The sequence below is a fragment of the Enhydra lutris genome, unplaced genomic scaffold (genome assembly GCF_002288905.1).
Source record: "Enhydra lutris kenyoni isolate GAN:26980312 unplaced genomic scaffold, ASM228890v2 scaffoldscaffold14, whole genome shotgun sequence".
In the NCBI taxonomy this organism is placed as follows: domain Eukaryota; kingdom Metazoa; phylum Chordata; class Mammalia; order Carnivora; family Mustelidae; genus Enhydra; species Enhydra lutris.
In genome coordinates, this window is record NW_019154098.1 from 31,589,790 (window position 1) to 31,613,001 (window position 23,212).

Genomic DNA, 23,212 nt, shown 5'->3' on the forward strand with positions numbered 1-23,212 from the left:
AATCACTTAGAAATTAGTGGAAGCTAACATTTGGAGGTTCTGTTGGGGACCCTCAAAACTGCCATCAGTTCCACAATTCACCAGGACACGCAACAAACACAGCATAGAGTTGTGATTTATAGTTCAGCATGAGGTGACGAAGTAAAGTCAGCAAAAACAAAAGGTGAATGAGGTGAAGTGTAGAGGAAAGCAGGTGCAAGTTTCCAAGAGTCCTTTCCCAGTGGAGTCACTCAGGATCCATAATTCCTCTAGATACATGCTGTGATGACACATGTGGAAAGATATTTAGCAGGGAAGCTCATCAGAGACTCAGGTTTCTACTGGAGACTGGTCACCCAGGCACTCTGCCTAGAATGGATGAAAATTTCAGAATCCCAAAAGGAAAGCAGGAGTTCAGCATAAAGCCCATTCTTTGTGCAAACAGTTTAGCCACAGTGAATCATTATTAACAGTCCTCGTAATGTGGAAACCTTCCCTTAAATCCAAGTTCCTAGAGATGAATTACATCATAATCAAGCTGTTAAAAAGAGTAATGATGAAAAAAAAAAAAGAGTAATGATGTAATCAAAGCCAAACTTCAGAAAGGTTAATGCAAACTTAATGTAGGGGGACTAGAGTGGAGAAACACTGAACACAGAAGAAAGAGTGAGGGGGTTTCTGCATTTGTCCAATGGAGAAGTGTCAAGGAGCTGAAAGCCAGTGGAAGAGAATCCTCACTCGGTGAGCAGTGACTGTGCATGCATCACACTTGGTGTGGCCCAAACCTTTATTCACCATCTTCTTTCCCATCATTCCTCTTCACATGTCCTATACTGCAGCCAAACTCAATACACTCTAAGTAAGGTGGTAGTAGTAGAAATGGTAAAGAAGATCATGATGAAAAATGTGCAGTTACAGTTTTACTTTTACCATTTCCTATACACGGACTGTACTTCATTATTCAACAAGTTAAAAAAAAAAATCACCGAGTATGAGACAGGATGGGCTAAATTATGCTACCGCAGTAGTATTCAAACTTTATCTTGCATAAGAATATCCTGGAGAGGTTTTAGTATACAGACTGCTGTCTCCCCGCTCTAAGATTTGGACAGAGTATTCTGGAATGGGACTTGAGAATTTGTATTTCTAGTAAGTTTCTTAATGAAGCTGATGCTCTTGGTCCAGGGACCACACTCTGAAAATAACTGTGCTATGTGCCAAATCCCATGGCTTCTCACAGCAAAAGATGATTTGTCACACATGCTACCTGTCCATCACAGGCCACCTAAGGGAGGGTCTTTGCTCCACATTGTCACTCAAGGGCACAGGCTGGGTGCCATACTTCTGCCCCACCTACAACCCACCATATCATGGGTTGCCAAAGCAGAAGAGAGCCATAAAATCCCAATGCCACTCTTTTATGTTTGGCCTATAAGTGAAATCCATCAGGTCTGCTCAGGCTCTATTAGCTAGAGTTAGTCATATGACCCTTCAAGTCTTTAGTTTGCAAGAATAAAAAAGGAAACTGGATATTAGTGAGATAGCACTTCACACCTACTAGGATGGCTATTATTAAACAAACAAAACCCAGAAAATAACCAGTGTTGCTGAAGATATAGAGAAACTGGAACTCGTGTGTGTCACTGATAAGGATGTAAATTGAGCATCAGATATTGAAAATAGCAGTTCCTCAAAAAATTAAACGGAACCACCCTATGACTCAGCTATTCCAAAAGAATTAAAAACAGGGACTCCAGCAGAAACATGTACATCAGTGTTTACTGACAATAGTCAAAAAAGTGGCCAGAACATTCCAAATGGCATCAACAGATGAATGGATAGACAAAACATGGTATAACCATACAATGGAATATTAATTCAGTCACGGAACGAATAAAGTTCTCCTACCTTGTGGATGAACTTTGAAAATATGCTGACTACAATAAACCAGGCACAAAAGGACACAAAAGGATTCCACTTCAATGAAATATCTAGAAGGGTCAATTTCACTGAGACAGAAAGTATATTGGAAGTTACAGGGACGCCTGGATGGCTCAGTCAATTAAATGTCTGCCTTTGGCTCAGGTCATGATCCTAGGATCCTGGGATTGAGTTCGGAATTGGGCTCCCTTCAGCAAGGAGCCTACTTCTCCTTCTGCCTCTGCTCCCCATGCTTGTGCTCTCTCTCTCTGACAAATAAAATCTTAAAAAAAAAAGAAGAAGAAGAAGAAGAAGTTACAGAAGGAGCAATGGAGAATTACTGCAGAACAGGTATAGAGTATCTGTTTGGCATAATGAAAAATTTTAGAGAGATAGTGACGGTTATACACATTGCAAAGGTAATTAGTGCCACTGAATTGTGCACTTGAAAATGGCAAAATTTCTGTTAGATATATTTTTGTATATGAAAATAAAAAAGAAATACTGATGTTATAGTGTTTATGTATTATAGCAAAAATATCAGCTATCTCATTTTAACATGAATATCAAAACTGGTATAATACATAACAGAACACGGATCATACCCTCAAATAATAGAATCTTTTTTATCTTCTTATTATTAATATGATAATTATAATTATTCACCTTTGAGTACCGCTACCTGGAGGACTGGGACCTCCAGTGACACCGGCCCCTTCCTCCATCCTCCCCACCCCCCCGCATGCTGACCCCCACCCCCTGCCCAGGCAAGGGCCCTGCCCTGGAAGACTGGGGGAGGCCCCAGGCCAGGGGCAGCCCTCTCCCCCAGGAAGCAGCCCCACCCTGGGGGCCCCAGGGGCGAGGGCTGCCCCCTCCTCCCCTCCCCAGTGAGGGACATTTTTTGGTAAACCTATTTTCATTTTGGAAAATATTTATGAATAAATAGTTTTATATGACGGCTGGCAAAAAATATATATATAATATTATAATTATAATTAAATTATAATTATTTATCTTCTTATTATTAATATGATAATTATAATAATTATAATGATAATGATAATCCATTATCATTAATAAAAATATTTATCCCATTTTGTGATTAATGATAATGTAATGATATCATTGAATTATCATATATCTGTAGCTTAAGTTTCTTTGAGAAATCCCAGATGGAGGTAAGTGGTCAGTCAACACAGTAAAATGGTCCTGAGCACAGGTTTTGCAGCTGAGGTTGGCTGGATTCAAATCCCAACTTTGCCATTCATTACCTGAGTGACCTTGGGTAAGTCACTTAGCTCCCTGTGTCTCACTTTCCTCATTTTGAAACAGAGCTAATAAGAGTACCTATCTCTCATATTGTTTTGAAAACTAAATAAGTTAATACTTATGAAGTACCTAAAACAGTGTCTGTTTCATGCTAAATGGTATGTCTATTGATAAATAAAATAAAATTTCCCAGCACAATGGGAATCAGTTGGCTGACGTAATCTTTAATAGCCTCCTAGTTCCCAAAGTAATGCTGATGTAGTAACTACAGTGGTAATGTCCTATTCCTTTCCCTGGAACAAATTTAATGGAGGTTATTATACTTGAAAAGTCTTTGCATGGCAGTGATATAATGTAATCACATTGGTGAGCAGAATAAAAATGACTGAATTATGCTAAACATCTCTGTATATGAGAAGGATCCAAAGAAAATACAGTTCGTTCTAGCACTTCTCACCTGGGTAGATGGAAAATGCAGGCCTCCCTGAAGGGTCCCACAAGGTGCAGACAGAAAGTAGGAATCTCTTGACATTGCGATCCCAGGCGTCCTCCAAACCAAGGGCTGAGAGCAATTCCCAAGTCCAATTAGCCAAAAAGCTGGGGTGGGTGGAGGGATCCAGGAAGGACAGGCATAGACTCAAGAGCCAAAAAAAAAAAAAGAGAGAGAGAAAGAGAGAGAAGTGAACCTAAGAATAATGTCAGCTGTTAACAGGAAGAGGTCTGGGTCAACTGCCTGTGATTTTACTGTTGTCTAGAACTGGCTTTTAGGACAAGCTACAGCTATGGGACCAAGAGGCAGATGCGGTCATTTGTTCATTCAACAAGCATTTCCACATGTATCGCAGCCCGCTCTGAACACCACACTCTATGCGGAATGAGATGTGGAGCCTTCGGCTATGCTGATTTATTGTTAACAGGAAAAGAACCTTTGAGACACAGGAGGGACCCCAGGGAACTCTAACATTATTGCTGTTGTTTTTAAAAGGAAGTGAAAAAGGATACTAAATACTTCTTGCATGATGTCCCAGCAAGGAAATTCTTACACCTAGCTTGAAAAAGAAAAAAAAAAAAAAAAAGAGAGAGAGAGAGACAAAGAAAGGAAGATTAAATCAACAGTGGGAATAAAGCTCTTTTGACCTGGTGACTTTTCGGAGCAGAAAGTCGCTTCCCTTGATGGTAGTTGAGATGCCTTGTTTGTACTCACTTGATCCCTGGGCTCTTTTACCCTGCCCCCCAGCTCCCATTCGCCTGAACATAGTTAAAAGGCAAAGCCGTAAATCAGGAAGTCTCCAAACACAGCAGGGTTCAGCTGGCGAGTAGGGCAGGGTTAGGGCTGAAGACTGGAGTCGTCTCATTTCGTTTTCAAAGCTGAACTTCTCATGGCTGATGATCGTTAATGACAGACAGCGCCGTGTCAAAGGGTTGTGTCTGGCTCTGGACCTTTCCGTGCTTTACATTCCTATGTTTAATCAAAGGTTAACCAAATCATTGCTGGTAGCGAACTGCAGCTTCGAGATGCTGTGGGTGGTCTGTCTCTGCCACTGAGGCAGACGCTGCTGATAAGAAAAAGAACCCGCCGAGAGTCCCTAGTACGCATTCCTGGGTGTTTACCGTTTTGCAAAAACTGGAGCAGGGGAATGGCTCCTATGCTCTTGGGGCTGGAGAGGCTCTGCCATTTTAACGGGGAACGATTTTGATTATTTGAATATATGATTATTTATGAAATCAGTTATTTAATTTATTTAGTCAAACAAACAGAAACGTGTCCAACATATTTTTTATTAGTTTTTAATTTCTCGCTTCCTGCCCAGGCCATACTTCAGCTGTTTCTCCAAGTTACTGATGACTTTAAGGAGCCTCCAGATTAGCTCTCTGCTAGGCCTCCAACGACAGAGAGAGGAGACCTTTCGAGCGGGTGAGTTCTCAGCTGACAGCCGAGAGGATACCCTGGGCTGGCTTACTCTACCGAGTGCTGGTCCCAAAGGAATTTAGTGGCGAAAGTAAAGGAAGATTAAAATTTTCCTAAATACATAGCTGGGGGCTTTCTCACGTTTTTAGGCGGGGAGTCCATCGGTAGTCTTTCTCAAACTAGAGAGTGCATGCCAGTCCCCCAGCTGCTGGTTAGAAATGCAGATTTCTAATGTTAACCATCCTGGGGATGATTTAATCTGCCCCTTTATTTTACAGATGCAGAAATAATCAGGGCAGGGCAGCAGAGGGCTGAGCCTCTTGCCCAAGAACACCAGTTGGTCAGCAGAACTGGGAGGGGTAGCTCAGCGTCCTGACTCTCCCACGTGGGAAAGTATTCAATGTTGAATGCAAGATTTGTCCTTAACCTAGACAGACACATAAACAGAGCCTTCAGTTCTTTGGGATGATTAGCAGGGTTAGCCCAGGGCTTTGGGACTGTAGGAGAGAGTAACAGCTGGCCCCAGCCAGAGGAGGTTGAGGGTGAACTTGAGAAGTAGGGGGTTACCCCACCGAGGGACGTGCTCATCAGCATCTGTGAAAGAAGTTTGGTGTGGTTTGGAGGCTGGAAATTGTGCAGGTGTCGCAATACACTTGCACTCGGGCTGGGGGTGGGTTGCAGGCCAGGGCTGCACGTGGCTGGAGAAGTAGGTCAGGAATAGACCTTAAAGGCCCTGGGTGATACTCTAAGGAGTCTCCACTGCGTCCTGCAGGGGAGTGGTGCTCTACTTCGTCATGCATAAGAATCACCTGGCTGACTCTTTAAAATACAGGTGGCTGGGCCCCACTCACTGAATTTCTGATTAAGCAGGCCTGGGGTGGGGACAAGGAATGTACATTTCTAACAAGTTCCCAGGTGATGCCCTGCTGGGGCTCAGGGAGTCACTCTCAGTAAACCACCTCTGATCGTAGCCAGAAGCGGTTTTAAAAAAATAAAAGAATGTAACAGCATTTAAATCGTGGAAAGAAAATCCGAAGTGGGATGGAGAAATTAGGGTGTGTGGGCTTCAGGGAAAGAAGAATCCACATGGTCCATTTTTTGCCATTTACCTTGTGCAGAATTCTGTGCTAAGAACTAAATTTCTAGCTCTCGTGTAACACAGACTCTACAATTGCCAAGTCTTAAGCACGGGCTTTGGTTTGAGTGTTGTAAGTGCAGCCAACAGCCTTTCGGAAGATAGGAGGAGGCACAGGTTGGTGGTCAGCGCTGGGAGCAGCTGTTAGTTGCTGGTGCAGGGGAACATTTCCACTGCAGTGACTGGAGTTTGGACACAGCTGGCTCGTCATCAGCTGCGGTGTGGGAAGGGATGCCTGCCCCCTTTCATCTCTTCCAGGCTGCGTGGGTCCTGTGAATCAGGAAACTTAGCAGCCTCAATCTGACCTCATCCTGCCAGTACAAAGGCAAGTAAGTCACCTACATGTAGCTTAAAATCTGGATCCCTCATCCCAGCTCTCCAAGTTCTCCTTCATCTGGAAAACGTTAGTTCCCACAACTTTCAAACATACCTTGTTTATGTTTGAGAGCCTGGTTACCTTACCAAACCACAAATAGGCCATTTTTGATCCCATCTTTGTGCCATTTTTCATACCAATAATGCCTTTCTCCTTTTCCTGTCTGGTCAAACCCTACCCATCGTTCAAATCCCGGCTCAGATTCCTCTTCCTTGTACCCTCCCTGTATTTCTGTAGCCTGCGGATCCTGCCCATTGTGTAGCTCTGTAACCGCAACTGACTTGTAACTCACAGTTTAGTCCTCAGCTATGTATATTTCTGACCCCTGCTCAGTGTTTCTTTATCTCAGCCAGACTACCAACCCCTCAGAGTAATCTGCGCTACCAGGAAAGCAGCAAGGTGCTCTGCGCAGAGTGGAGGAATTCAATTCTCAAGTACTGATCCATGATACCAAAGCATAATGTCAGCGAAAACAAGTACAACTAAAACCCGAATCAAACACACATTTTAAGTGGCACAGTAATGCGTTGTAAGCAAAATACCAAAAAAAAAAAAAAAAAAAAGGTGACGTCCCCTAAAGGTATGTATGTAGTGGTCACTCCATTTGCCCATCCTCATTGTGTTTGCTTCATGACAATATCACCATTATATCTGCTTGTCTCCATTTTTGCAAGCATTTTTCTTCTTTTTGCTTTTAGATTTTTTTTTTTTTTTACTTTGCTAGTTTTAAGCTTCTGAATTACAAACCCTCTAACTATAGAGAGAGGCAGGATTAGTACAGATAGAGAATCTTGAAACTCCAGATGCCAGTTAGGTACCCTCTACACTCCCACCTCAGCCTTCCTCTGTCTGTGTCTGGGACCCGCTCCAACTTGGCTCTGCGCCTGGGTTACGTGGCGCCCAGACCTCCCTCTCACTGGCAGACTCCGTACTCTCCCAGCCACAACAGCCTCCTTTGCAGATCATTCCCAGATCTACCTAAGCCCACCTTACTTCTCCTCCTGTCCAGACCTGCACTTTAAGCTTTCAGATGTCTTGCCCACATGTTTCACAGCCTGAAAACCTATCATCATATGGATAAACATAATGTTTGCTGTTTCCCCCAGGGCCACATTTCCTATCTCGCTTGTCTTCATTTGTCGTCTAACCATCACACATCTGCAATTTTCATAGGCAGCCACGGTGGGGGTCATTGTAAGTACTTCTGTTGGTTCATTTTTGCCTTCCATACTTGGTCGATAGTATTTACAACACATCCACGTTTGTCATAAAAGGTGGTATCCATGCCTTGCTAACCACATGGAGGAATTTTGGCAATACTGGCTTCCCTTCTCCTTTGTCGGTTTCACTCGGATTGGCTTTTCTGTCCACGTGCAATGTGGCTGACAAAGATTCTAACATGATTAATTCACACATAGGCTCACACCATTTCTCTATAGGATTTTATAAACTCTTAAAAGATGAGTGGCTTCAACGTTGGCCACATGCATATCCTTATTTGCATTTTTTGTCTTCTTCCTTTTGATTCCTGGAATCAAGATAAAAATTGGCTTACTTCAGCCCCTTCATTCTCTTTATAAGCTCTGTACTTTCTTTTATGACATCCTGAGGTCTGGTACAATCTTTTTCTTGAGTTAGAAACTATTTTTAAGACCTTTACCCCCTCAAAGATCAATAATTCACTAAAGCACCCTACTTGCAACACCAATCTTAAAAGGATAGGGAGATGTATTGGTTATTTCTAACTTTCTGCTAATAATCAACCTAGATTAATCATCCATACATGTAACTGAAACTTTCTTTGGATTATGTGGGAAAACAAACAAACAAATCACAGGCCAAACACTCTATAATCTTGGAAGGAATGCCTTGAGATAATGGGAGAATGGATAGTTGCAAAATTAGATTTCCCTTCCATTTCTTTTTGTGTTCTAGCCTCTATCATGGTCTTTGATGCGTAATAGGTACTAAATAAATATTTGTAAAAGGAATGAATCGACATGAAAGTAATGCATAAAAGGTAGTAGTAGCCCATGGAAGTATGCCTAGTGGTTTCAAAGTATTCAGTGTTCTTTTTTTTTTTTTAAAGATATTATTTATTTATTTGACAGACAGAGACCACAAGCAGGCAGAGAGGCAGGCAGAGAGAGGGGGAAGCAGGCTCCCCGCTGAGCAGAGAGCCTGACGCGGGGCTCGATCCCAGGACCGTGAGATCATGACCTGAGCTGAAGGCAGAGGCTTTAACCCACTGAGCCATCCCGGCACCCCATATTCAGTGTTCTTAATTGAGAATGCTGTAGTTATAATTTCTATGTTCTGAAAACAACACCAAAGATACAGCCAAAATACATCATGTAAACTACATTTAGAAAATCTTGTTAGTTTGTTTCATCTTAGAAGAATGGAATTTCTAATTTATTTCCCAAAGTTTTGTCAAAAGGGTGGTATTGATTACAATGTTTTATTTATACTTTGGAGTCTCTCTAAGGTTTAAACTCAGCTTGAAAGCAGGGTCATGAATCTGTTCTTGTGTAAGTATAACACAAAGTTGCTATAATCAGATAACTTTAGTATTCATATTAAAATTAAAAATAACATTGAAGTCATTTTAGGTAGACAGTTTGCAACAGCTCCCTTGAGTCCCCTTAAATAATTTTACATTCTGAGACATCTGAAACTTTGATTGATGCCTTGATAAATGCTTTCTTCTGTTTTAGATAACGAAGAAACAATTGACTAAAACTAAAGCCAAGTTTTGCCTTTAAAATATCCTCCAGTGAATGTCAAACTTTATCAAAGCCTAATTCACACTGCAATGCATATCATGAACACTGTACTGATCATAAATCCCAGCTCTAAGTCCAGATCTTATAATGACAACTCTCCTTTCCAACAGTTATATTGTTGGTGAGATGTCTCTGAAGACTGACTGACGGGATTACAAGGTCATCCTTGGTTCCAGTGAAATCCATAAACTTGTGAATAAGAAGCCCTCATTTTTCCAGGGTCTTAAGTGTCTCGATAAGGAATATGTTAATAACCTGCTCTGTAGGTTTCCTGTCTTAGATGTCTGGATTCGATCACATCTCGGGTAATAATTTTGCCTCCTAATTATTTAAAGTGAATCATTTGGAAACATGGGTAGTTGGAACGACTTTGGAAATAATATTTGAAGTTACTTAGAACTCAAGCTAATTCATTAATTGCAGTCTATTTTAATTAATGTCAATTCCAGGAAAATGAACCAAAATTAGTATATTTTCAGCACTTCCTTGATTATTCATATTCTTATTAATACTTGATTGTGTATCTCCAATTGCTCTTCCATAAGGGAGCTGAGACTGATACCATTGAGTGTAAACCACATTGCCTTAATGATGGACATGAAAGCTTTCTTGGCATCAGGCCTCTGATTAAGAAACTAGAGTTTCTTAATCTCCCTGTGAATTCCATTGTTCCTAACCAGAGAATAGCAGGTTCCAGAGCCACTTGAATGATGTCCTGCTTCTCAGCCAGGGCCGCTAACTCAGCCTTAAATGTTTGCCATACAGACTTGATCCTTCTTGCTTCTGTTTCCTTGCCTTCAATGTCTTTCCTTTCACTTTCTTCAAAGTCAAAAAACCTTTCCTGACAGTTTCAGCTCCCAAATCCCATTCCCTTTATTTGTAATTTCCCAACCCATTTAGCTATTTGTACCACACTTTCTTTCATGGGTCATTCTCAAAAAGGCAAAAACAATGGGTAATTCACCCAGAGCCAACTGAAATACTCCACAGACAGGAGATGCTTCACACACTGTTGATGAGTGACATTGATACTAGTAGGAAAACCTCTGAATGGTGTTGTCTTATCCCCTCACAGACTCTCTGTTAACCCCCCAACCAATGGTTGTTGTGGAAAACAAACAGTAACGTGAATTATTATTGTTAATCCTTACACTCCTTTCTGACCATCATTCAAAATAGGAAGTATCTGGAATGATATTGCATAAGTGCAGGCACGTGGAGAAAAAAGAGGAAGAAATCCAAGAAAATGGCTTATTCTTAGACTCATGATTCACGATGGTCTTATTGATTAACAACCATAATTTATTATGTTGTTCTGATAGAAAAAGATTTTTTAGACACATAGCTGGAAAGAAGTTATTTTACTTATACAGTTGCAAACACAAAGGGTCAAGAAATTGTGCCAGCTTGGTTCTATGTGTTGATTTTTCTAGCTGAATTATTCCTGAAATAATCTAAATACAGAAGTCGAGTCACCCTTCTAGAAGCCTGAGATTGTTTCTTAGACCTAGTAGCAAAGCAGGAGCAGGCTGTTGAATTAGGCAGAGTTGAAACCAAAGGCTTCCTGCACCACACCTGTTAATCACTGAAATGAAAGGCCAATTCAAAGATGTAACACAACACTGTTGGTCGTCAAAAAACTGCTTGAATTACCACAGCTTCATTTATGACTCTCTTGGGAGCATCACTGCTGTGAAATCTATAGAATTAGAAACTGCCCCCAAATTCTGCTCAGTGAAGAATGCAAACATTTCACTCAAATGGCACTTGTTTGTCAAACGGGCAAGGGCAGGGAAATTGATGAGGGTACTAATTATTCTTGAAAGAGCCAGAAAGGAGTGGAGAACATTTAAAGACTTCATAAAAAGAAGTGAGGAGCGAGGGAGTGAATTTCCCCAAACTTTAAAAGGCTTAATCCGCAGACAACAGAGCTGGTGATGAGGGCAGGGTTTTCTCAATTAGAAACAGGTCTCCTCATCTGATGCAATCCTGACATTTCCCTTGTGGATTATGACAGTTAGAGTTAAATTTTTGAAAATTGTGAAATGTTCTCTTTTCTTTCAAAGACTGAATATTTATACATAATAGGGGGCATAGACCATAACCACTTTGTTGAATCTTTTGTTCTTCCTTGTTTCATAAAAATTAATGCTTCTCCCCCAACCCCTAAATACCAAAAAGGAACACGAAATTTGTTCAATGGTGACGCCTTTAGGGAAGGAAAGTTTCGGCTACTCACTATTTAAGCTAGCTAGGCAAATAAGCAACCCTGGGCCTAAGTGAAATGACTCTGGACTTAGACAAGGCCAAGTAGAATTTGGTTTTTAAGTAACAGGTATGTGCCTCTATCAAAGTTACAAGTCAAAAATTTCAAGAAGAGTTAGAATTAATTCTTTGACTTAATAGACTCATACAAACTGGCAATGAATTTTAAGTTGCTTTCAAGGGAAAATAAAATATCTATATTATCTTCTGCATCCCTTTTCCAGATAATAGATAAAGAAGGTTCTAGAAAGCAAGGAGTTGAAAAAGAGAGATACCTTGAGAGAGCAGATACACATTGCCATAGGAGGAGACCTTGAGTTCACCCTGTCCAGGTGTAATTTGCATTTTTAAAGGGACATGGTTAAAGATCAAGAAGCGACCAAACCTAAAGAAATGAAGTCCTTGTTGTTAGGAAATCAAGTGGTGTAAACTGGTGTTTGGGATGGAAAATGTGTTTAAGATGGAAAATATTCAAATGTGTGCCAGAACAGGGTGAGCCATTCGATATCCATAAAATTGTAACAGTGAGATAGGAAAAATTTTTCAATGAAAGTTTGCCATTTGCAGAGAACACTGTTGCAGGCTCTCTGAGAACTTGTGCTTGCCCTCAAATTGGTTATAATTCAGTTGTGTTGTAAGAAACACACATGGCAATCTAATGAGAAAATGTTTAGTTTAAGACATAGCATAGGAAGAGATGTCATGTGGAAGTATGAAGATAGGAAAACCAATTCTCCATGCTGAGATGGGGTAGAATATTTGTGGTAATTAAACAGGCACAGTTGCCGGCTTTGCCTAATTGCAGAAACATTCTTACTTGTGGAACTATGCTTTTCTGCTTCTGAACTGACCGTAAAGTCTTTCATTATTGATTTACTGGGGAGTATAGCAATCCTGAGAAATCCTCTTCTCCCATTTTTTACCTACTGTGTCACCTCTTAACTATCATGACCCTCTCACAAAGGGTGTTGATGTGAGATTGTGCACAGTGACCATAATTTATTTATTTTATCCATTATACAATATTTAAACTATCTGAGGAACTAGGAGCTGGGCATATCCAGGTAAAAGGTAAATTTGGGTTATTAAAAGAAACTACCTTGAAGAGTTATGGTTGAATGACCCCATTTGAACTAAGGAATTATCTTGGAAACATACTCAGCTAGCAAAGAAAAGACATGTTCTTCCCAGAGGCTTGCCAAAGCTTGTTCTGGGCCAGTACATTTGATCTCAGTGATCTCCCACAAGTGGGATTGTGGCTCCATAAAATGGAAACTTATTATCCCTAGTTTCTGAAAATAAATATAAGTTTGGGGCACCCATCCGGACATGTAGGTGCAACTTGGGGTCTTGTCTACCCTGTGTCCCAGGATGCCCTGATCAATGTTTCAGAGATTCAGCCAAAGGCAGGAAACACTTTCCCAGGCAGGATGGATTATTCAAAGTACTCGTAAATGTTTTATAGCTATTCAGTTTCACAACTCCTACTTTTGGATTACGGGAAATTATATCTAAACTAGGACAGAAAATCTACAATAGATGCAATCCAGATCAATTTCCGGATAATGATAGTGACTTCAGTCTTTAAAAAGTGGTTTTGTTTTGTTTTGTTTGTTTCTGAGAGATCTGCTAGATTGGCCAAGCCTAGGTCCATGGAACAGCGGGGGTGCACCCACTATCTTCAGATTATCAACATTCTTTTCTTTTACATAAAAGGTCTTCCCTCTGTTGACTTGCATACTTGAGAGCTAATGACATGTACTGCGCTCCTTTTATTCTAGCCAGGTTTAAAGCAGTAAATGATAGGTTGTTGTCTGGCTATTTCCTTGCATGTCAGAAAAGAAATGTCAAGCAACTAATTGTTCAGAAATTTTCTGCCCAGTTTTGTGTGCCCAGGGGACCTCAGATGTAAAAAAGTCTCAGACTTGAGAGTGAAGAGTGGGTAGGCGCTCACTGTTCTTGGAAGCCTTCCTGTGAGAGTTATTGTTATATATTGTCTCTCTTCTGCTATTTAAATCCTCCCCTCTCGTGTTTTCCTTCCCCTGCTTTGAAGTTTCGGCAATAATCAAGTCTCAAGGCTATTCTGCCTCTCAGCGGTCCCCAGAGATATTGGAGAAACTGTAGATTAGACTGCCCACAAACCACCTTGCCCATCTGCTGAATTAGCCCACTCTTCTTAAAACTGCCATGTTCTCAAGTTCTTTTTTTATAGAAGGGCAATTCCTTTGGCTGGGAGATTTTTCTCACCAGAATTTTAGAGAGTCGAAAAGAATTTTCTCATACAAACCACTTCTGAAGAACCCACGTCCTTCGCAGCTTGTACATGATTACAAATGCAGTCTCCTCTCAGTAGACAGTATCTGCTCCAAACCCGCACAAACAAGTTGAGTTCCACTCAGCAGTAAGAACACACACTCTGTGCTTCCTCTTTTCTGAAAATAGCTTAGCACCTTCAAAGTAATGATAGCCTCAAAGGATTCTGAGGAGCCGAGGAATGAGAGCATGGGGCTGGTCTCCATCAAACCACAGACTTGCTAAGTCTAGCTTTATTGGATCGCTCAAAAGGCTTGTACAATTTCTCTCCCAAATGAGATCAGAATAGACCGATGTATAATTTCTGAGTAATTTGCCAGCCCTTCCCCCCTTTTTATCATAATGGGGTTATGTTAATCATCATCTTTGTCTTTCGGGATCTCATTTTGAGCTCAAGAAAGTTGTGAAAATATCGACTGACTTCTCCAGTTTCTACTGTAACATCCTCTATCAGTCTTGGATGTATAATGTTTGGCTTAGTGCCTTGTCAATTATAACATCTAACACTTGCAGAGTTCCAGCCAAAGCTGTTAGTGCAGTCTTACTCTCCATTTGATACCCAGAGCAACTTAATCCCCACTTTAGGCAAATCTCATTCCTCCTTGTCCACCATAATTTTGGGTGGGGGAAGCATAGGTGTTCTGATATTTTCCTACTTCCTTGGGCTTCTTTTCATTTCAAAATGATGCTCTTTTTTATTCTTCTGAAAATGTTTGCTCTCACTATTTACTTGTTGTATGTAGAAGAAAGCTGATAAAGTTGAATGAAAACTATTGCATCTTTCGTTAAAGCACGAGTTAGCTGAAGGTATAAAAATATTTATTGTCCTTGAAAATGCAGGTTTGAGGAAATGCAAATTAAAATAACAATAGTGTATCATTTGGGCTTATCCACTTGGCAAAATAAAAAAGGAAGATAGATTATTGACAAAAATATAATTGGTATGCCCTTTCTAAGAAAAAGCAGAAAATATGTACCAAAAGTTTTTAAATGCACATTCATTTTAAGTACCTTCACTTTAAAAATTTTTATCCTGAGATGATTATTAAAATTATGGGAAAAGAGACTAATGAACAAGGAGGCTTTGCTGAACCATTACTTGTAATCAAATTTCCCACGATAGGAGATAAACTTGTCATATTCATGATATAAAATATTATGTGGGTATTAAAAATCATGCTTTAATGTAACATTTTTATACCTTGAAGTAAAAATTGTGCATACTGTAAAACTTTACATATGGAATGAGGTTTCATTTATTTAATCATACATACATACTAAAATTTAAAAGAGTATGCCTTTAAAGGGGAAGTTATTTTGTTTTTCAAGGGTCAAGTTTTAAAATTTTATATACTACTCTGTTATGATAGATGAATTGTAACATATAATTTCCCTATTTAAAAATATACACAGAACAATTATATAGGCATTTGCAAAGACTGATTTTAAATGTAAAGAGACAGTCGTTTGTAGGTTTTGACTTTAAAAATCAAGTCTATCACCTTAGACTTCAAAAGCAAAGCTAACTGACATATGCCATATAATGTATTATCATAATGTGCATTTTTGAAAACTGATAATTGATATTGCTCTAAAAATAGAAAACTAAAGTAATTATTCAAAGAGAACTATTCTCTAATGTTCAGTCATTAGGTATAAAATATTCCTTTTCAAAAATACTGTGCTTAAGAGTTTGCAATGTCTTTCTACAACTAGTTAACAAAATTATCAGCCAGGTCTCTGGGTGTTATGAAGATGGCCAAAATAGAAAAGTAAATTTGCTCTAAGTTAATGCTATTGCTTTGTTTAAAGCCTATGGAAGAAAGCATGTTGCCAGCTTTTTTCCAACTAAAAAAGCATAGTAACATATAAACAGTGGACCTTCACTAAGGATCTATTAATTTCCACAGTTACTAAGTGAGCTTCTACTACATTCCTAACTCTCTTAATCATTACATAGATAAGAAGAGATAGAATTGTTGCATTCTAGACTCAAGGATTGAAGTCTTAAAGAATAAACAGCAGCACAAATGAGAACATTAGCAATAAACATCCTTTTTCCTTGATGGAAAAATCATGGAAATCAAAGGCATGGCCTTTTCTGACCATCAGAAAAATGGTCAAAAGGGTATTAGAAAAATGTTACTAGAAAGTTTGAGTAGTATTAGTTAGATTTGAGTAAACTGGAAAATGCAAACAGGGCCCTGTGTGTGTGTGTGTGTGTGTGTGTGTGTGTGTGTGTGTGTGTCTGTGTCTGTGTCTGTGTGTCTGTTTATTTTTAAAGGCGCTCCTTATAGGGACTTGAAATTTATGCAATTGCCAGAGACAGTTGCATAGTCTACTTGATGCTATTGTTTCTTGTTTCTGTGTCTCATGCTGGAACCTGAAACCCAGAAGACAAGCAGTTAAGAAGGGAGAATAGATACAAAGGAAAGCAAGGACAAACCAGAGCCTGTAAGGTTGAGCTGAAACCCGCACAGAAGAAACTGTGGGCTGAGTTGCTCTGCCTCACCAGCTGAGCCAGTATGCACTAACGTGTTGCACTGCAGCCGCATCTTGGGCTCTCCTCTGACCTAAAAAGATGGTTTCTTTAAATGCAGCCCCTGCCTGGTCCTCGTTCAGCTTCTCTACTCTTGGGACAAAGGTGCTGGCTTCTTGACGAAGGGTACTAGTGTTTCCTTCAAGACCCTCCCATCATCAAAGGTGGAGTCTTGAAAGACTGGAAAGAATTTGAATGAAATGTTAAACAATTTCAGTTCTGGACTCTGCTCTTTGCCGGATTAAATGACCATAGGCTAGTGGTCACTTCTCTGGTCTTCAATTTTCTCATCAATAAGATGAAAGAACTTGGGTCACTTGTAAACAAGCCTAGAAAATTAGCACTTGTAAGAAGGAAAAGGATATGCAAAAATTACCCTGGGAGAGGCTGCTCACAACTTTGATACACAGTGTGTACAGGTGCTGAAGGGGGATCTGAAAATAAGACCACAGGCAGGCCAGTGGAAGGTGACCACGTGAAGCGAAGAGAGACAGAAAGATGGGGTGTAGTGGTGATAACAGGATGAAGAGTTAGGAAACCGAATCTCTTGTCTTGGCTTCATCATGGACTCCTTGAGCTAACCTCAGTCATTCAGCTTACAAGGGTCTCAGTTTTCTGCAATATGAAGGCATGAGGCAGCAGTACTCGTGACTTACAATGGAACCCCCTCAGGAGTGCTAAAGAATATTCAAGGGTACATCCCATCACCAGAGATCCTGATTTAATTGATCTGAGATGTGCCTGGATATCAGGATTGTTTAAAGCTCCCCAGATTCTTTTGTTCATCTAAGCTTGTGAATTCTTTATTAGAATTTGCTTTGGAAAATGGCAGTATGATTTAAGGGTTGTGGGAAGTCTTCCCCCCACCACACACATGTAGGTCTGTCAGACTGCATGTCAGTTCACCCTTAGAGATTCATTCCTTTGTAACTGAAGCCTCTTCATTACTTATTAGAATTCGTAAACTTCTGTTAAATGTGACACCTTCAACTTATGATAAGTATATCTTATTTAGAATCATAGAAACTAATTTGGAAAAAAAAAGTCTTAGAGGTCACTGTTCAAACTGGCGGGTATTTTTACTGTGATTTTTATAGGTAAGAAACTGAAACTCAGGGACGTCTTAAGCTTTTCTACAGCATTTATTTTGGTGTGGGAGGAGTCTTAATTAATGTCCTCCTTCTTAGCTAATATTTTTTTAAATAAGAGGTTTCAGACTGTAATTATGTGACCATGCATTTTTTTTTAAAGCCACATGTGCTTTTATCTTAATCTATCTTAGAGTTTAAAATCCTTTTTGGTTGGAGATTCCCACAAATGACGTTTGAGCCATTAATGTGTCTCATTTATTTAAATAAGCATTTCCTGCTCTGATGTATCATCACCCTGTGATTGCTTCCTATGATCTACCTTTCACTCTTTCTACCTTTCATCTTAATCCACGGTAGATCTGCTCTGCTGGCCAAAGAGTATATACCATTGCCAAATTGCAAAGCCAAAAGATCTCCCCCTTATGTCAGAAGACATAAACAGCTGTCATGTAACATCCATGTCTGTTCTCAAAGACATGTTGGACATTTGGCCTATCTGGGAAATGTTTGGGGTTCTGCAGGGGTGAATGGATCCAACTCTACAAATTTGTAGCACATTAAATTAATTAATCCCTAAAGATAAAGTTCTAGTCTGTTTAAGCCTTGGGAATTCTAACTGGAGCACACCCTTTCTCTCACCTCTAATCAGCATGGTCCTGTCCAAATCTGAAACTATCTGAATAAAACCCAAGGTATCCCAGTACCACATGCTGGTGAAATGATGTTTGCAAAGGGATGACCTCATCAGGAGTTGCACTGGAAGGAATTCTAAGGGGCTCACACAAGCAGGAGGTTACGACCGATATATTTATTACTTTGGGACCTAACTTACAATTGGAATTACACAAATCTTACCAAAATTCTGTTGCCAGTTTGCTTCTCCATTGGGTAAAAACAATCACTTTTCTGTATAAAGATAAACAATTAAATAATTTAAAAAAAAATCTTCATTAGCCTGATGTTTTCTTCCTTTAAAATCTAACCTAGAGCATAATGGTTGTGCAGTGTTGGAGTACTGTTTCTATTAAGACATCTCATTTACAGAAGGGACACTGCTATAATGTATTGAGCTGAGAAACTACTCATGATATGTTATACATTCCAGTCTGAGAAAGAAGCAATCCCTTAAGATTCTTCATAAATATGACCAAGATTTTTCCATTGACTGGCCTCAAGAAATCATGTTTTATAAAGAATTGAATGAGCAATAAAAATGTTTAATGATATTATCCAGGAAGAACTAAAAAATGCATTACTTTCACTTGGAAAAGTTGTTAATGGGACCTAAGATGCTCCATTTGAAGGCTCAATATTTGAAGAACCTTGGAACTTTTCCTTGGGACCTTTAGGATTTATTCATGAATTCGTGACTTCTCGAATTTCAATTCTCCCCTCTTCACTTTGAATCAAGTGATGAGCAAAAAGCATTTTAATAAAATTTGAAGCATCACACATAGTTTTAAATCACAATGATCAACAGAGAATGGTGTAATGAGCATTCCTGTCTTTATTCCACCATATCCTGGCTATATGAAAGGTGACAAAGTTACCTTTTTACAAAGCTCTCACATTCTCACTGGTAGAATTTGTTGTGTGAGAATTAATATATATAAACCACCTTGACCAGTGCCTGACAAAATAGCAGCTCCTTAAGATAAAGGGCCCTTTTAAAGCAAAACATGTTTATCCATGGGAGATTTGTTACTTAATAAAATATCCCATCCCTTAAGGATTCTATCAAGTTTTATCTTCCCCAGAATAGTATTTCCCCAAACATGGCAAAAACCTAGATCTCACCACTTCCTTCTCATTCTTAAGATCTCTTCATAATTTGCTACCTGATTATATTCAATTTATCATTATAAAAATCTTTTTTTCTGTTTAATATTCTCATAGAATTATGGTATTAAACATTAGAAGAACCCTATGAAATAGTGTCTATCTACAGAGAAGATATTGTGTGTGCATTTGTGTACATTTTGTCATAAGGGTTATATTTATTTAATACACTTTATGTGTTTCTTTAAATATAACAGCTTTATTGATATGTGATTCACATACCATACTGTCCACCCACTTAAAGGGTACAGTCCAATAGTTTTTAGTATCTCCAGAGTTGCACAACCATCACCACAATAAAATTCAGAACACCTTCATACCCCAAAGTAAACCCCATAAACATTAACAGTGACTCCTCATTTTGCTAACCATTAACCTACTTCCTGTCTCAGTAGATTTGCCTCTTGTGGACATTTCACATAAATGGAATCATATATTAACATACAGGCATGCATGCATATATATACACACACATTTTGTTTTATCATTTATTAGATGATGGACTTGGGGTTGTTTCGACTTTGTGACGATTATGAATAATGCTGCTCAGGATAGTCACATAGAAGTTTTTGTGAGGACACATGTTTGCATTTCTCTGAGGAGGAATTCTCTCTAAGAGTGGAATTGCTGAGTGACATGGTAACTCTGTGTTTGATCTTTTGAGGAACTGGGCTATTTTCCATCATTTTCCATCCCTAATGGCAATGGATGAATGTTCTAATTTCTTCACATCCTCATCATCATTAATTATTACCTGACTTTTTAATTAAATCCATCCTAGTAGGTATGAAGTGGTATCTCATGGTTTTGCCTGTACCCTGCATTTCCCCAATGGCTAATGATGTTGAACATCTTTTGATGTGCTTATTGACTAAATATTTGCATATTTTCTTAGGAGGAATATCTATCCAATTCCTTTGACCATTTTTGGTTGGATTATTTGTCTTATTTAGTTGTAAGAGCTATTCAGATATTCTAAATATGAGTCCATGCAATACTTTTTTTTATTGCCTATGCTTCTGGTGCCCAAGACAGCTTTGCCTACCCCAAGTCAAAATGATTTACTCATTTCATAATAGTATCTTCACTCTTTCTTTAGTTATTTCTCAGTGGTTACTTTAGGACTTACTATATATACCTAAACTATTAGAATCCACTTCATATTTATACTAACTTCATTCAAATGAGATCCAGAATATTTTACCCTGGGCAGTTCTTTTCCTTCTCCTCCATTTTGTGCTTTTATTACCAACCATTAATATATGGTGCAAGTCAACAACACATTTTTATACTTGTTCCTTTATGTTATTTTATGACTGCTCAAGAAGCTAAGAAGAGAAAGTAGAGCTAATATATTTATATAATTTGTTAAAATCTCTTATTTCCCATTTCTTGATCTCTTCATTTGCTTCTGTGGATTCATTTATCTGGTGTCATTTCTTTATTCTCACACACCTTTGGTCCTATCTACCTTCCTGCTGTAATTGTAAATATGCTGTAAGCCAATAACAATTACATACATTTTTATGTGATTGCTTTTTAGCTCAATTAAAAGAAGAAAGTGGAGGAAATATGTAATTTTTACTGACTTTTATAATTATCTACATAATTACCTTTACTAGAGTTCTGTTTTTTCATGTGGGTTGAATTACTTACTGTCTGGAGTCACTGCTTTTAGCTGAGGAACTTCCATTAGTATTTCTTGTAAGGCAGGTCTGCCAGCAGTAATTTTTCTAGGTTTTGTTTGCCTTGGAATGTCTTTATATTGCCCTCACTTTTTAAAAATAGTTTTGCCAGGTAAAAGATTCTTGTAATTTTTATTTTTCCAGAAATTTTTATCATCCTACTGCTTCTCACCTGCACTGTCTGTAATAAGAATTCATCTCTTGATATTTTTCTGTCACATGTGATAGGTTGTTTTCCTCTTAACTTTTTAGGTTCTCTCTTCATCCTTGGCTTTCATTATTTTCTCTATAATATGTCTAGGTGTGGATCTCTCTCTGTTTATCTTATTGGGAATTCTTTAAGCTTTTTAGGCATAGAGGTTCATGTTTTTCATCAGATTTTAGATAGTTTCCTTTGATTATTTTCTCTAACTTTTCTGTTTCCTTTCACTGTGGCACTCCTGCCCGTGAATGAGCTTAGTGGTTCTCCTGAGGGTGTGTTCATTTTTCTTCATTTTTTTCTCTGTTCTTCAGATTGCATAATCTCTATCAATATATCCTCAAGTTTGTTGATTCTTTTTTCTGCCAGTTCGAATCTCATATTGAGTCCCTTATGTGAATTTTTCATTTCAGCTATCATACTCTGAATTTCCACTGGAAATTCCATTGGAATTCCCATTCCATTCTTTTTAGAATGTCTGTCTCTTTATTGATATATTTTTTTAAGATTTTATTTATTTATTTGCCAGAGAGAGAGAGAGAGAGCACAGGCAGGCAGAGTGGCAGCAGAGGCAGAGGGAGAAGCAGGCTCCCCGCCAAGCAAGGAGCCTGATGTGGGACTCGATCCCAGGACGCTGGGATCATGACCTGAGCCGAAGGCAGCGGCTTAACCAACTGAGCCACCCAGGCGTCCCTCTTTATTGATATTTTTTATTTGATGAGACATTGACATATTTTTTCTTTGATCATGATTTCCTTTAGTTCTTGAGAATGTTTATAATAGCTGCTTTGAAATTTTTGTCTGTTAAGTCTGACATCTGAGCCTTCTTACAGGCAGTTTCTTTTGCTTTGTTTTCCAGTTTCTTTGCATTTCTCAAAATTTTTTGTCAAAAATTGGACATTTTTAAAATTATATTTCACAGCTCTGGTTACAGCACCTTTCATTCACCCGCCTGCTGCCAAGCTTACTGCTATAGTTTTCTGCTCATTTATTTGTTTAGTGGCCCAGTTGAAAGAAATCTGTATCCCTCTCAGTATGAAATCTCTGCTCCTGGCTTCTCAGAGGGTACAACCTTGATCATAGTCCCTACTAGGACTATGATCTACTCAGACTACTGAGTCTTAGCAAGGTCTTTGACTGCCTTTTTTCCCTGACTTAAGTTAAGCTACTTGCATCTTCTGGTATCACAGCCAGCTGTTGGCTTCCATACACTGCTCTCTGATTGCCCTATTGTTTTGAACAATTCTCTGGGTCATAAACTGCTCCGCAGTCTGGTCTGAATACATTCAGATGTCTTTGAAGCAGTGCATTTTGAGGCCAGGCTTTGAGGCTTGTTCTGGAACCCAGGAGAGCTCTTCTTAGTTGTCTTTTCCTTTGGCTTCTCTCTGAACTAGGTGGCTGAGGATTTAGTCTGTTGATGTCATGGACTTACCAACCCACTCTTGGATCTTACCACCAAAATCTCCATAGTTTACAAGCATGCCGTTAGGCTGAACTTCCCTGCTATTTATTCTACAGAAAATCATTTCTTTAGGGAGAGCTTTGGGAGATCTTTATTATTATGATCTAGCTCTCGCCTCTTTGGTCAGAATCTCCGAGCTTCTACCCCAGAGCTGGAGTTACAGTCTGCTTTATGAGCAGGTCACTCAACAGGAACCAGTAGCATTTCGTCTTCTCAACTTTTCAGCCCATCAACTCTCCCAGAGTGGAACCTCTGCCCCACAGCTGAGCTTAAGTGAGGTAAATTGGGGCCCCCATACTTGGCCTGCGATACCTGGAACCTCTTGAGACAGGAGTGTGTAGAGGAAGCCCCCTCCCCCCATCCTCTTAGCCATACTCACCAGAATACAGCCTCTGCAGCACCAAGCTGATGGGAAGGAGATGTGCTATGGTCCTAGCCCCACTTG